We start from the raw sequence: 16,797 nt of genomic DNA, 5'->3' as shown, positions 1-16,797 counted from the left end.
TGCAAATCCAAAATATAATTCCTTGAAAGATTCAACTGACTACCCTTAGCCGTCCATGGGATATTGCCGATGCGCCCTTTGGACAAAGTGGATACTACTACTACCACTACTAACAACTCCTGAGGTCAACACGGCCATGCACACTCCTAAGATAACTAGGCTAGGGTAGGATAGGATAGGGTTTCCGAAGTAGTCTATTCTACCTACCTAGGGTAGGAGAAATAGAAGATGGGTAAGTGTAGAAGGATATGAATGAATGAATGGTATTTGTTGCCCGTCATCTAGTAAAAAAAATTTACAAAGATTGAGTATGAAAAGAGAAATAAATAAATTAAGAAAGAAAAGCACAAATACAACACTAGAAATAAAGGGAAAGAGATGCTTCCAAAGACACTAAACAGTAAACTTAGTGCTCCACTAATGGAGTACTATGGTACGATATTTAGTGTGGTACAGATCTAATGAGAACTTGAATCGGTTAATTTTATTGCTAACTACTACAAAGGAGTCGGCTTTTTTATATTTTACTGAGACACACGTGTTCTCCATCCACGGAGGGAGATTCAAAAGGTATTTTCCATCCTGAAGAACGTTGAATGGATTGTATGTTTATCCTTTTCAATCAGAATAATCCAGAAATGAGAAACCACCACAACATGTGGCATTACAAAAGCGCAATAAAGCCATGCAAGGACAAAACAATTGTACAGATGCTCACAACAAACCAGCATTCCGGGCCATTTACGAACTTTCTTAGAGAAATGCAAAATCAGTAATTACACATTGACTTAATATGAGACGCAATCGGTAGGTTGAGATATGTAAGGTGTTCAGAATTCAATGGGTTGAAGGCTAAACCAATCTTCTCATTTTCTGCGCTCCTAATGTAATAATTATATTCAATAAGCAACACAGACCTACTAATATTAAAGGTGTCATCAGCATAGTTTACGAGTAAAATGTCAATACCATCGTAAAGGTAACACTTTAAAGAAGACTGCTGCGGTTCAATAATGGGGGTGATGTAATTGCTTCCTGACATACACCTTTACGTAAAAGAATCACTTCAGTTGAAACTTTCAGGTCTAGACGTTGCAGTACCTTAATTTTCACTTTCAGATTCCTATACATTATTCTGAAAACAGTAATAATAGAACGGTCAAAACCACGCTTAGAAAAACAAAGTAGAATTTGTGCGAGAATGCCCTAGTCAAAAACTCGTCGAACATTGTGTCCCGCATCCTATCAATGAGAATTGAGTAGAAGGTTTGTAATAGCACAATATACATTTTGACGACTCATACGCTTTTTAAAACTGAACTAGGTATTTGGATAGCTAATATTATCAGCAATCTAGTCAATAATGAGGAGCTCAAGAAGTTTACAGAAAACTGGTGCAACAGTTATGAAGAACAAGTTGGGGGATCTCTTTCCTTTTTAATCACAGGTGTTATTAGACCACCACAGAATATATCGGGTACTAAACCGCAATTAAATATCATCTGGTATAACGGTGTTTGATATTGGATTAATAATTCACTAACAAAAACTAGGTTCAAGCCGCGTGTTAGATCAGTGCCATTCGAATATTTCTATTTCAGTTTTGCACCAAATACCAATTCTGTAAAACCAACACAACAACACCCGTATGTTTGAAGTACACTGTAAATGGGAATGCAATTTTCGCTCAAATTTATTTTCTATCTTTTAGTTGAGCGGAGCGAAATCTGCAGTGAATTAACAGTTTTACTTGCTTTCCGAGGGCTGGTTTTCTGCATGTTTACATTTCTCACTTTTCCTTTTCTTGATGAACTTCTACACTCACTGTGGGTTGTCTTTGAGAGATTCACAATACTTGTCAATATGATCAGCTCGGGGTTTTGATAGTATAATAGCATTAAAATACCTTGGTGGAGAGATCCACATTTGTTCCTTATTCACAACCAAAAATTCGTATCATTGCATGTCTTGACCAGATCAGGATCCCATGCCAAGTTGGGAACCTTACAATTGATGGTCACTGGACGGGTAGGAACAGCCATCTTTTCGGCACATCACAGGGAGTGAGTTATTTCTGCACAGTAAGTTTTAAGAAAAATTTGCTTTTCATTCTCTGGAATCGTAAAGCGCTTTTGAAGAATAGAGAAAGAGACTTTAATTCTATTTAAATCACTATAAAAAACTGACGTGTGAGGCTGAATTTCAATTTTGTCACAGTCGATTTTTAGTTTCTAATTTTTGGCTGGCTGGGGAGTGGGTTTTCCCAGGAAGTTCGGTTATATCCAGCGTGTGCGAGATAGGGAGTTGTTCAAAGACATTCACACCGGTAATGATGTGACATGGAATTCTTATGGTCACAGCCACAGAATATAATGCGAAGTCTGAACATGAAATGAAGGCATAGTTGTGAATGTACGTGTAGTATAAAGCACTGTTAAGAGTATATAAGCTGTCAGACGCAGACAAAAATATCTGAGAATCAGGATATAATATCTGAGACTTCCAGAATCTCTGCTGTAACAGCTAGAATGAAAGATAGATTATACTTTAGGCAGCAACTAACTGTAACCAAGAGTTGACTGCAATCGGCATTGAACTTCTCATCAGATCAGAAATCCTTTTAATCAGTTAGAAAGAAAACAAAGAAAACAACTAAATCGGAATCTCTGCTGTAACAGTTTATATCTCTAGCTAGAATGAAAGATAGATTTTACTTTAGGCAGCAACTAACTGTAACCAAGAGTTGACTGCAATCTGCATTGAACTTCTCATCAGATCAGAAATCCTTTTAATCAGTTAGAAAGAAAACAAAGAAAACAACTAAATCGGCTATCTCAATGTCAGTTAAAAAAAATCCGACTGCTTATAAGGAAAGGCATTTAAGCACCTACTTGTGGCTATAGCAATTCCGCCCGATGGCCTGCCTCTGCCTGTTAGCTTAGCAGATATACTAAACACCTTAGTGGCATCACTTAAGTGAAGCAGATCAGGCACGTCAGCTGTCAGGAAGTGTTCTTTCATTATTCGGACAGTCTTTGTAATGTGAACGTAGCACTGGCACTTGTAACAGCGTTTAAGTAGAAATCAAAATTCGTCAATTACAAAGCGCTCAAATCCAATTGCTTGGGGGAATTTTGCTAGGGTAGTCGTTTCATCCTACCCTAGGGTAGGATTGATATAAAAGTAGGCAGGGTAAAGATTATACGCATATAGCCTATAGAAAAAAGCATTAGGTAGATGGAAGGCCTTGGGTAGAGAAAAGGTCTTGAATAAAGGGAGGTCTTGTGTATATGAAAGGCCTTGGGTCTAGAGAAGGTCTCGGATACAGAGAAGATATTTGGTGTGGGGAAGAACTTGGTTATATTAAAGGGTAGTAGAATGATAAACCAGAGGACTAAGGCCACTTAGAGTAGGGCAGGCCTCCCATATAGGGATAAAAGGCCCTATTTAGGGCTACATAGGGTTTTAGGTGTAGGAAAGGCCTTTGGTAAAGGAAGGCCTTGTATATTAGGATGGCGTTGGGTATAGAAGAGGCCTTAGGTATAGGGAAGACCTTTTGCACAGGGCGTAAAGAGAAGGGGTTCGGTCTTACGAAAGGTCTTTTGCATTGAAAAGGCCTTGGGTATAAGGCCTTGGGGATTGTGAAGGTCTTTGGTATAGGAAAGGTTTTCTTTATACACAAGGCTTTTTCTTACCTAGGGCTTATATATAGCCATATAGGGAGAACTTTGGGGTTGGAAAAGGTCTTAGAATTGTGTAAACTTGTAAAAATTCAAGATTCTTGAAAGTGTGAAGTGTGAAGTGTGAATCAATTTTATAACGTTAAAATAACTCGAAGATAAGAAAAGCGGTGGGGAGGGTCATAATCTTAGCTGATGTAGCTTTGAAGATGTCCAAATTTCCGGGTATATGGGACATTTCAATAACTTGATGCAAAGTTGGAGAAAAGGACATAACAAAGGCGGAGAAACATAAACATAACAATTATGCTATGAGAAGGGGGATGAAAGCCTCCCATTTAGAATATTAAACATTGACAAATCAATTGGCTATCTTAGAATTTGGGGTTTCTTGGTATACTGACCTTCATTGGGCAAAAATGATGTTTTGTGGCACAAACTGGCAGAAAACGCCACTTTACTGTTAAACGATGGTGCTTTACTATATAGGTACGGTATAGAACAGTTCAATTTATTGATTGGATTGTGTTAAGGAAAACTGATTAATTGGTTTGACGCCTACTTTCATTGTTGGCAAATTTTACTTTTACACTGACAAAAAATGTCATCACCATCTATCTAAAACCCTACCAAAAAATTAGCTCTGTATGCCAAATGCAGAAATTTGAATGCAATCTTAAAGCTTTACAATTTCACACATCAACTGATATAGGGAACAACACCATGGAAAGAATATGTTAATTTCACACATAAAAGGAGACAAGTTCTAGGTAACATGACCTCACTCACTTTCTATGTCAATATTTTCATTATTTTCCCGAATTTCCTTCTTATTCATCAAAATTTGTTCATTTCAACTTCTTTTTGAAGTTGCACTCCTATCAAAAGGGCAAAATGGTGAGAGTAATATAAAGAAGTTTTTTTTTGTTCTGGTTCTTCAGAATATTTAAATATAATGGACAAAAGCTTAAACTCCCTTTTAAAAGATCTAATAACACGGATCTTGGTCAATTCAAATAATTTTGAGTGTGAATAGTAAGTTTGTCCATGAAATTAGTGAATGGTTTCCAAGAATTTCTTAAAAACCATTCGCTACTTTCTGTGGCACGCCACGATGTGCCACCGTTTTCCCTAAACATCAGCTGTTTGCTACCGAAATTAGAACCGGCGTGGCGTCAAAGTCTACTAAGGAAGCTTTTTCGGAAAGTTTATATGCAAGAAACTAGTTTTTGTTTGTCATTTTCGAAAAGGCTGTAACAGATCGTCTCCTGAAAGCGGTTTGTCGAAAGTAACAATTTTTGGTTTTTAGTTTTTTCTTCATTTAAAATATTTGTCTTTTTATTTTTTTAAAAACAACAGAAAGACCGACAAAATCACTTCAGTATTTATCAATAGCAAACTAAAAATACTTAACATCGGAGAGATAGCAAGTTGATGTGAACAGGCGAGACACTTAACTGCCATTCTTATTTTTCGCAGACAGACAAGAGAGCTAATCAAGAAAGTTTAATTTTGTTTAGTGTCAGATAATCTTGCTGGTAGAAATGGGAATTTTATTACCAGTGGTCTTTGTACAATCTTTGATAAGGTTTTTATTACCTATCCTGATGTCAAGAAGTTGGTTACATGGTGAGATACATATGTGCTTCAAAATCATAATCGAATAATGACTACATAATGCAAGACATCCTGAAGAAGCCTTCACGCGTCTAGAGCATAAAAATGAAGTAGGCTATTCTGAGCCTGGCCACTCCACTGTTCAGGAGTTAGATGCTGTTCACAGCGTCATGCTGAGGGCTTTGAAGCAAAAGGAAATTTTTTTGCTACTAGACTTGACAAAAAATCTTTTGATAGTTCGGCCCCGTGACCCGTTTGTCATTATTCAAATGACAAAGAAGAATTTTTTTTATAATGCTAAAACGTCCAAATGCTATAAGTATAGTTTAGTGCCATTTTCAAAAGTGAAGTTACTACAGTTTAAGCAAGGACTATGCAAAAGTGTGTCCTACAAAATTTGGTCTGTGGATACTAATCCTTGTGTGGTGATGATTAAACCAGAGGCTAGCCCAAAGAGTTCACTGCCGAGTGTGTCAGCAGTGAATTTTGTGCAAAGCTTGCTGTCTCCTGTACCTTTTGGCACAGTCGTTGAGCTGCCAACAACAAAATAAATGACGTAGAATCACTTTACCGTTCCATGCCAGTAGTAGATGTGACATATGTGAAAAGTCTTATTAGGATTTTAGGTACCTAGTAACTCAGCTGAAATCACAGCGTGTCTCGTAGCAGCCTCTACCATTAATGCTCCGAAGGCTAAAACAGAAAATTCCGAGAAGCTTGTTGCTAAGTGAGACCGCCTACTGATCTTTCGTTATGTTTTGTTGCAAAACTCTTAGTTAATAGTTGAAATTGAAATGTGTATCAGATGAATTACGTTTTGCCGAAAGTCATATTTTTAATTCATGTTGCTCCATTTCCGTTTTGCCATATCTTACCTACGCTCTGGAATTTTCAGGTTGTTTTGTCGAGACTGATATTCATTCCGTTTTATCTAAGTACAAGCTCATCTTAAGTGAATAAGAATAAGCGCAACGACGGGAACGACTTTTCTTCTTTATTTTTAAACAAAAATCAACACTCTAGCCATAGCCGATTCTGAGATACAAATGTCAATTTTTCAAACTCGTTTTTCTCCTGTTTTTGGAAAATAGACTCGCCAAAACTGCTTTCAGGTGAGTAGATAGTGAAAATTACGTCAACCATTTGAATATAGGTGGGCCTGAATCAATGGATATGAAGGCTGGAAAAATTATAACTTTTTAGGGTAACAGTTCGGCTAGTGCCCTTTTTAATAGTCGAAAGTGATTGGAGGGCAACAGACACCCCTTTCACGCCCACCATTTCCCCAAACACATCTAGTCAAAATTTTGAGATAGCCATTTTGTTCAACGCAGTTGAAAGGTCCGTAAATTATATCTTCGAGTTGGACACCTCCCCCCCCCCCTTCAGTCTTCAGGGCAAGGGTTGTAAGGTATGCCCCGGGGGCATATGAGGTTTCTTATAGAAAGTGTTGTCTTAAAGACTTGAAAAAGGGCTCATTCGATTGGAAATTCAAAGGACTAGTGGCCTTTTTAATAGTTGAAAGTAATTGGAAGACAGCTAACCCCCCTCTCACGTCCACCATTCCCCCGAACCCATGCAATCACAACTTTGAAATATTCCTTTTGTTCAACGTAGTTGAAAGTTTTGGAAATCAGGTCTTTCAAGATGATAACTCCCTCAGAACCCTCAGGGCAAAGGTTGTAAGTTATGCCCTGAGGGCATATAAGATTTTATAGAAAGCGTTGTCGTAGAAACTTCAACAAATTCTTATTTGATTGGAAATTGAAAGGGGCAGTGCCCATTTTGATAGTCGAAAGTGATTGGAGAGCAACTAACTCCCTCTCACGCCCACCAGGAACTCTAGGTTTTGAATATAATGGATAAAGATTGAATACCTAATAATGCATAGTAACTAAGCATTTACGCCTCGTGGATTACATGGGATGATAGGACTAAGTTGAAACTTAAAACCAACAAAGTTATCAACCCTCCACTTAAGCCGTCATAAAATTGACTAGCGCTTTACTGAAAGCGAAAAATGGAATAAAGGTTATTCTCTCACTGCTGGAAGAAAAACAGTCACTTATTGGGCATTACCTATTATCAATTATTGCTCCTGAGCCTATGGATCATTTTATCTGGTAAATTTACCAGTGGTATGCTAAAAGATTGGAACAAAACAGTGCAGAGGTGAATTTTTCTATTTCTAATCAGGTGTTCCTTTAAGTTCAGAAAAGACTGTTTTTCAATAAGGTCATGGTATGCATGCAATAAACCAAGTGTGTAAAGGACAATTCAACTTTTTGTTTTTATATATTTTTCGCTTTCAGTAAGGCACTAGTTAATTTTACGATGGTATACGTGGAGGGGTGGCAATTTTTGTTTGTTAACAGGGCCCTTATTTGGCTTTTGACCTACACTTATGTGTAGGTTATCTAATATGCCGTTTGTTCCTCGTTTTACCCATAATAGCACTATAATAAGGCATAATAAGGTTATAATAGCGTTCGCTATTTTTGGGCTAGTGATTGCGCCGGTTTGGGCTATACGTTCTGCCGAAAATCTGGCAACAATGCTTGATAATTTTTGTTGGATTTCTCGGCTGATTTAAACATTTTTCGTATTTAAAGCTGGGATGCCAAATGGACACTTTTAGTGGCTTTTGGACACTTTTTCACTCTGAAGGACGCCGGGACACTATTGGGTCAAAAAAGGCAGCTTTTTGAAGAAAGGACACTTTTTGCACATTTTCCAAATCAAAAACCAAATATCTTTATTTTGTTCATTTTGTATAAATACGACTGCTTTTTATTTATACTTTACTTTTAAGCTTTGGTAATGTCTTGGGGATTTTTCTTAGATGTTTTTGTGCCCTGCGCGAACACTATTTACCAACCGAATAGGAATAGGACCTAAAGTCTTAACCAATGTGGTATGCTAGAACTATCGAATCCATCTTTTTCTTTTATCTTACGGTTGAATTTTATCATCAAGTCGGTCAACTTCAAGGACCCGCCTACTGCTGGTGGCAAAGTCACCAAGGCCGCTGAGAAGGCTGGAAAGAAGAAGTGAATGGCCATTCCCTGCTGGCGCGTTCCGCGTAAATCCCTGTGGCATGTAGCCGTGTGCAAATGGCTATTATTACACTGCTGTCATAGAAAGAAAAGAGTTTCGCAGAAAAGCTGTGTTGCGGCTCAATTTTATTTATAGCCGCTAGCTAATGTTTCTGTTTTATATTCTATACTTTCAGCTGTGATTTTTTTGTAAAACGCTGGTCGCAAGTTTCTATCGAGTATAACTCAAGTGAATTTATTTCAATCGGCCTTGTCTTCTCACTTTTTTAGTTTTCGAAAACATCATTTTTACTCAGGGCTACTTCTAAATGTTCAGAAAACGGCAAGATTGAGGAGTTGTTAAACGATTCTAACCACTTGACCAATCAGTTGGCTGAGTGGTTAAGGTGATCAATGTTTTTTGTTTGTCTTTAAAACCATGCAGGTCAAAATAGACATTTCGTTGCTACAGCCTTTCGGACCTTGTAGCACCCAAAAATCCTTAATAGCTACCGAAGATAAACGACTCGCATCTTTTTCGCACAACTTATGAAAATGCCGAAGTGAAAATGAATCTCTATGGTTAATACTTTCCTTTTCGACTAAGATAGGTAGCGGTATCGATAATCGATATAGCATTTCGCTCTGTTGACATTCTCATGACGATTATTTTCTGCCATTTCTTCAAATTGAACTAGCACTAGACTTAATTTATAGGTAGTTTTAATTTCAAAGCTGGATATACCTGTAGAACTAGTGTAGGTAAATGATCGCTAGGTAGCAGAACTAAGAAGGACGAATTTCACAGGTTTTTTGGCACTTTTTTCACAGGTTTTGAAAAATCATAGTGGCAACCCTGTATTCTGGCTAATTTTCTGGAGGGCCACTAAAAGTGTCCTTTTTTGGATGATTTGGACACTTTTGTCCCTAAAAGTTTTGGCAACCCTGATTTAAAGTGTTGACAGTGCTGTTGAGAGGGCTGGGTCATTCATAAGTTTCGATTATAGCCTATTAAAAGCTGAAAAGTTCGCAATGAACTCTAAAACTAAGGTAAGTTGTAGAGTATATTTAAGTGTGTAACTGATGTTGCCTAGGAACTGAACTAGGTAAATTTCTACCAAATCATATTATTGACTTACGCATAAAGTGAATATACCACTCGATGCCTTTTTTATGCTGATTATGAATATGAGTAATCATTTCTATCGGAAATGAATTTCAGCCCCCCTATATATGCCAATTCAGGGTATATATTTGTATAACCTAACCCTGAATTGGCCTATATAGGTGGGGGGGGGGGGCTGAAATTCATTTTCTAAATAAATTATTATTATATTAGTAATCAGCATAAAAAAGGAATTGAATGGTGTATTAAATTTATTCCTAACTCAATAATAGGCCTATGATTTGGTAGTAATTTAGGGATAGGCCTAGGCTGGGCTCTAGATCCAATTCCCATGTGACTGCATGAAGCAAGGGTATCATTATGGTCTGTATGGTTAAAATTCTACTTTTGGAAATCTTGGAAAGGGGTTAGATTAACCCCTTTGAAACTTTCAGGGATGGGTCTACAGGCTAAAGTATGTCACAAGAAGGTATTTTGAAGTGCCTACCTCCACTCCTCAGTCTAGAGGGTTCTGAAATTTGCCTACATGACAAAAAATCATTAGCAATATTAGGCTATATCCCTTGATTCATTTGAGCTGCCCCCTGACCCTCCTGGGGCAGAGCCAACCCTCTCCCCTCCAACTTAAAAAAAGGAACATTAACAATATTTTATTCCTAACATATGGGGTCAATATAAACGAAATCATATTATTGAGTTAGGACTAAAGTGAATACACCATTCGATGCCTTTTTTTTATGCTGATTACAAATATAATAAGCATTTCTGTCGGAAATGAATTTCAGCCCCCCCCTATATATGCCAATTCAGGGTTAGGTTGGGTTAGGTTAGGTATAGCCTATATAGGGGGGGGCTGAATTGAATTTCCAATAGAAATGGTTATTATATTTGTAATCAGAATAAAAAAGGCATCGAATGGTGTATTCACTTTAGTCTTAACTCAATAATATGATATGGTATATATTGACCACATATGGGCCCACCATGACCCAACCTTTAAACACCTCCCCCCCCCCCCAAAAAAAAATATGAAAAATATAGGCCATTATTCTAAAATTTATAGGAGCTTAACTCTGTTAATATAAATATTTACTGGGTCCTGATCAGGCAGATTAGTCTAAATAAGTCCCATTTTCAGACACTGGGTTTGTATGTCAATGTTCTTCAAAGAGGTTTGACCAAAATCATTTTCTGGTTCTCCATGCTCAACCCAGTGAAATTTTGAAGTGTCTGTGTTTTATGGGTTTCAACTTGGCTTGGCCTGTGTTGGACAGGGGTTCTTCAAAATATGAATATGCCAGAATAGAGTGGTTGAACATGGGTTCTAAAAGACCTAAACAACTGTATTCAAAACAATAATCAGCATAACTCATCTCTCACTCCTTGTTGAGCATGGGCAGGGGTGTAGCTAAGGGGGACTCTCCTCCCCCTCTCAAGTTCCAAGGTTTGAGACTGTGTACTAACACTTTGGAATGTAGCTTATGTTTTTAGTTTAACTTAGCTTATGTGTCACAGTATTTGTTGGCACACATTTTGTTGGACAATCTTTCAGCACATTCTCTATACCATTCCCCCCCCCCCAAAAAAAAAACTGCTGCTGATTTTTACCTTGTTTTGGAGAACCTTCTTATGAGGTTAATGATGCTGATTTAATACATTTTTTATAGTGTTAATTTTGGCAATGTTAATGTAGTTAATTATTTTTAGGATTTTTGTTCTTTAGCAGTTTTGTTGCATTTTGTAGATGCATGTAAATTAATTTTTTTTTGTGTGTGTGTGTGTGGAAGATAAATAGTTATTATTGCATGAAATGTACTTTGTTGTATAGTTCAATTGGCTCTATAAATGTTTAATTCTGTCTTCTTCTTTTAGGGCTACTCAGAAGATCAAATAGCTGGTAAGAGATATTCTAGCATTTCAGTTAACACTTATGCTTATATAATTATTTTCATTCAATTACTCCTGCCTCTTTGTTAATCATTTCAGTTTTTTCTTCTTTGTTTGCCCTTTTTTGCTTTTTGTCACTCTTTTTTAACTTCTTGTATCTTTTTTAAAAAAAAATAAAGCTTTTTGAAATCCCTTTAGTGAGCTGTGGAGATGGTTTTCAACTTACAAGATAAAAAACAGCTTCCTTTAACCTAGAGGACCAGTTTTGTGCAGGAAATGGCAAACCTATACTTACTTCTAACTTGATCTTAAGTTAGAAACACATACATACATATATATATATATGATATATATATATATATATATATATATATATATATATATATATATATATATATTCGTTTTTATGCATAAAAGTTTATCTTGGTACATTATTTTGCTTACTAGTTCATTAAAAACTGATTTGGCTTTCAGTGTGTTGCTGGTTGATTTTTTGTATTTGGTTTGAGTTAAGGTACCTTAAATGTTGTAAACTACAGTTTTGGAGTTTTTTCCATAATCTTTTGGAAATGCAATGACTAGAAAGACATGCTGCCAAAATTGATTCTAGCTTTAATCTTGATACTACACTGGTGTGTTGATCCCCATTCCAAACATATTTAAGTGCATTTCTTAAGGTTGTTCATTATTGTAGAATTTGGACAATAATTGCTTACTCTCTTCTGTGGCTGATTTATTAGTATAAAAAATTGTAATAGAAATTTTCCAAATGTAATGAAGTGAAAATCTTGCCATTATAGTGTTCAGTTTGGAAAGGTCGCTGTTAACAAAATTTAGCTTGCAAAAATGTTTCTGCAACCCAGCATAAAAAATAGATAAAAATTAATCTGATCCAGGTTAAATAAATGGAACACTAAATGTCAAAGCTGCAACTGAACTTAGGCATTTTTGTCTGACAAACCAGATTCTTGAATATGGATTCAGAATTGTTAGTGGAACAAAGAGTACTTTAAAAATAAAATACATTATTGGACATTATGGACTAGCAAAATTGATAAGCCTGACCCATGACCTGCCAATATTGACAATGTAAATCCATATCCATAAGCCCTTGTTTTATTAAGTTATTGAATTTACAATTTGTATTGTGAACTAACAACCTTGATTGTCAGTGGAATGGCATATTTATGATCCATGTTATAATTTTACAATGAGGTTTGTTTGTGGAGGAGGACTCTTGTTGTAGTGCAACTAGTGAAAAAATCACCATCCAGCTCATGCCATCAGTGTGAGGTCAAAGAGGATAGATGGCTCTGAGATCACAACTGGGCATTCCAATCTTGGCCAAAGTAAAAAAAATGGTGTGCGTGTAACTGAACCCCTGTATAACCAAACCCCCATGCAACTGAACCCCATTTAACTAAACCCTTGTGTACCCCAATATTGACAATGTAAATCCATATCCATAAGCCCTTGTATTATTAAGTTGTTGAATTTACAATTTGTATTGTGAACTAACAACCTTGATTGTCAGTGGAATGGTATATTTATGATCCAGGTTATAATTTTACAATCAGGTTTGTTTGTGGAGGAGATTTCTTGTTGTAGTGCAACTAGTGAAAAAATCACCATCCAGCTCATGCTATCAGTGTGAGGTCAAAGAGGGTAGATGGCTCTGAGATCACAACTGGGCATTCCAGTCTTGGCCAAAGTATTTCTATGTAGAGAATCAGAGTCATTTAGTACTAAAAAAATGGTGTGCATGTAACTGAACCACTGTGTGACTGAACCCCTGCATAACCAAACCCCCATGCAACTGAACCTCCATGTAACTAAACCCCCATGTTACTGAACTCCCATGCAACTGAACCACCATGCAACTCAACCCTCATGCAACTCAACCACAGTACTTACATTGGGTAAAACACAATAGGGCTATGAACCATAGTTATTTAACTTTGGTATAGTTATTTAACCTTTAAACTATTTTAAATAAAATGGCTGTCCCAAAATTTAGATCAGATGTATTTGGGGGAAAAATAGGGTGGGGTGGAAACCCTCTGATCACTTTTAACTCTGAAAAGTGCATTGGAAATTTTGATTTCCAATCAAATGAGCCCCCCCCCCCTCCCAAAGTTTGTTCAAAAAATGTTCTACAAAAACCTTATGTGTTAGCAATGAGCAACTATCTTAACTTACAGCCCTTACCCCAGATGCTGCTGGTGGGGTTGTTAACCCCAAAGGCATGGTTATTTGATCATAAGACTATTTTGAACAAAATGTTTATTTTTATTTTAATCAGATGTATTTGGGGAGGGGGATGTCGGTTAAGAGGGAAAGGCTGATCGTCCTGTGATTACTTTTGATTCTTCGAAATTGAACTTCAACTTTCAATTTCCAATTGAATGAGACTCCTTCAGTTTTTATGATCATCCCTTCTATAAAAACCTTAAATTTTAACAATTGGTAACTTGCAATAACATACAGATTGCTGATACAGGTGTATCAGCAATATTTTGAAGCGGCTTAGCATATCAAGATGAAACTTCTGGGGCATCTACCTGCTACTACTGCTATTAATACTGCTACTACTACTACTAATTCAACACTATTATTACTTCTACTGCTTCTACTACAACCTCTGCTACTTTAAACTAGCACTATTAAGGCTATGCATATCAAGTTGAAAATGTGACAGAATGAGGTATTTGATGTAGAACTTGAACTAAATCAAAAGACACAATGTGCCTGCAGATTTTCAAAATGGCATATCACAAAAAGTGATTTGTGTATTAAGTTGGAACTTTCAGAGAGTGCTTAAAGGGAAAGTCAAATCACCAAAAGGAAATATGTGCATGCTCAGGCCTGGATTTACCACTAGGTCCCTAGGCCAGGACCTAGAAGCGCATAATGCTAGCAGGAGCAATAAATTATCACTGAGTAATTTTTTCCTGACAAAAACTGGACTGATGTGATTTATCGTCGCCAGGTGCACTCTGCCGCCATGCTGCCTAGTCACAGAGAAGGGACTTTAAAACAACACAGGAATTCCATGGTCACTTATAAACTGTCAGATGTCTCCCAAGAATGGTAGCTGAGAGTTTGGTATTATCCCTCTGTTTCATCACTTTTGCTCATCAGTTGTGTTCTGTTAACACACAGTTACATGGTTACACACAGTTACAGTTACATGGGGGTTCAGTTACATGGGGGTTTAGTTAAATAGGGTTGAGTTGCACGAGGGTTCAGTAGCACGAGGGTTCAGTTGCATGGGGTTCGGTTATACGGGGGTTCAGTTACACGGTGTTTAGTTAAATGGGGTTGAGTTGCATGAGGTTTCAGTAGCACGAGGGTTCAGTTGCACGGGGGTTCAGTTGCACAGTGGTTCAGTTACACAGTGGTTCAGTTACAGGGGTTCAGTTACAATGGAACCCAAAAAAAAAACAATCATAGTCATGACTGAGGCCAGACTATAGAGGAACAAAAAAACTGCCAGGGAGTGTCCCAGTAGCTAATAAATAAAGAGGATGTTGATACAGATATTTTTGTGAAGAGAGTTATAAAAAAAGAGTATTTAAACAAAACTATACAACCTGGATGGGAATTTTTTTTTTTACTGAAAGCACAAGTTTTTTGTTGAAAATAAATTACAAATCATTACAGTTTTGTGATTTAAAACTCCTTAGAAGAAAATGTCATGTGAACATAAAATTAATGTACTTTTTATTCTGCTTGTCTGCTAAAAAAAAACCTTAGATATTTAAGATTGGAAGGACTATTTGGTTTAAGCATAATAATTTTGGTTGAATTTCTGTTGTATTTATTTTTTTCTTCCAAAGATGTTAGCTCTTGCTTGGTAATCACTCAACCTCTAGCCAACAAAAGCTCACTAGCATATGAACTAAAAGCTAGGAATTACACCTGCTCAAAAGCTGGAGGGGATCATGAGATTGATTTGAAACTCTCATCTCCCTTAAAAATCATTTGACAGGCAAGCCCCTGTCCCAAATAGTCTAATATATGCACCTAGAATAAGTATGAGGCAACATAAAAATCTTTGTTTTAATTTGACTTGCTTTCTCTTCTTTTCAATTAAATACTTTTTTTTTCTAGATTTCATGGAAGTTTTTCAGCTCTTTGACAATCGGGGTGATAACAAGATTCAAGTTTCTCAGATTGGTGAGCTTCTCAGAGCTCTTGGCCAAAATCCCACTGAGTCTGAAGTTAAAAAACTAACTCATAGTTATAAATCAGGTCAGTGTAATCCTTAGCAAAGACCATATCTCTAAAATAATTTAACTAGATGCCCAGCCAGAGGAAAAGAGAAAGGATGAATGCTCCAGATAAGGCTATAAGGGGCTTTTAAAGGAGGTTCAGGTTCTTTTTATTTACAAACTAAATACAACTACAAAAACGGCATGCCCGCCTTGAAATTTGTGGGTACAGTTTTAGTAGCAACCAAACGGAGAAGATTAAACAGGGTAGTATTTTAAAGGAATAACTTGAAATTTTTGGACACTGTTTTGGTTGCAGCCAAAACCAGAAAGTTAAATAGGGTAGTATTTGCCTGAGTGTTGGCCTCAGGTGGTCTAATTCTGCATACAAGCTTGTGTTAGCAGCAAATTAACTCCCTTGCTTGTTCATCCATTTGCTCTCCCTTGAACTAGTTGAATGTATGGTCCTAAAGAGCCAACTGTGCCATGCTTTGGATGGGGTAGGGTGCTCTTCCTTCACTTCCAAAACTTATTGGAACTTATAACTAATTGGAACTTTTTGTCCTTCAAAAAGTTTCTTTTATACTATTCTCAAAAGCACTTTATAGACACTGTCATATCTTAGGCGAACATCTGTAGGGATTGTTTTTTAATTCTCACGAATATCCGGTAAAGACTAGGACTACTCGGGATAGCTTCCTGGGATCCATACTTTTCCTACTTTATGTTTATGGTATAGAGGGAACCTTGGAAATCCTCTCCATCATTTTTCTGCCGGTACCATGGTCAATGTAGCTGTCTATGAACACAAAGACTGAGTCCAACCCTCCCTTCCTCTATAAGTGGATCTTCTGGAGATACAAGAAAATTATATGATGCCTGGATGGTCAATTTTGACGGATACAAGACAGAGGAGCTATCAGTCAGCCTATGGAAGGTTGTGCGTCAACAACTTGACTTCGTCTTTAGAATATAACTATTAAGAGAGTTGACAAACTACATCTTTTGGGAATAAATTTCTTGCCATGCCTCTCATTGAGTGCGTGCTTCACATATTTCGATCCTCCTCTGCGAGAAAGTTGGAATGATTCTTTGTTCTGTTAAATTATACCATCCTGCTTGATCATCTCTCTTTACTATTCTTGTATTAGACTTAATGTCAATTAGAAATTACCGACTTTTAGACAGGCTTGTAAACCTGTTGGTAGTGCTCCAAAAGACGCAAAATAGAGTTGTAA

At 36.9% G+C, this 16,797-nt stretch overlaps 1 pseudogene across 1 annotated transcript; it reads left to right on the top strand.

The window, feature by feature from the left end:
- Window positions 1-9,250: 9,250 nt before the first annotated feature.
- On the top strand, window positions 9,251-15,616 carry LOC148945316 (myosin-2 essential light chain pseudogene; annotated as a pseudogene). Its single transcript, XR_016142713.1, has 3 exons — window positions 9,251-9,382; window positions 11,331-11,355; window positions 15,459-15,616. The product of XR_016142713.1 is annotated as a myosin-2 essential light chain pseudogene (transcript).
- Window positions 15,617-16,797: the final 1,181 nt, after the last annotated feature.

The sequence above is a fragment of the Artemia sp. Qi Xiang Cuo genome, chromosome 13, assembly GCF_049724085.1.
Source record: "Artemia sp. Qi Xiang Cuo chromosome 13, ASM4972408v1, whole genome shotgun sequence".
In the NCBI taxonomy this organism is placed as follows: domain Eukaryota; kingdom Metazoa; phylum Arthropoda; class Branchiopoda; order Anostraca; family Artemiidae; genus Artemia; species Artemia sp. Qi Xiang Cuo.
Note: the sequence above shows the minus strand (reverse complement) of the source record. Positions and strands in the feature narration are given on the sequence as shown.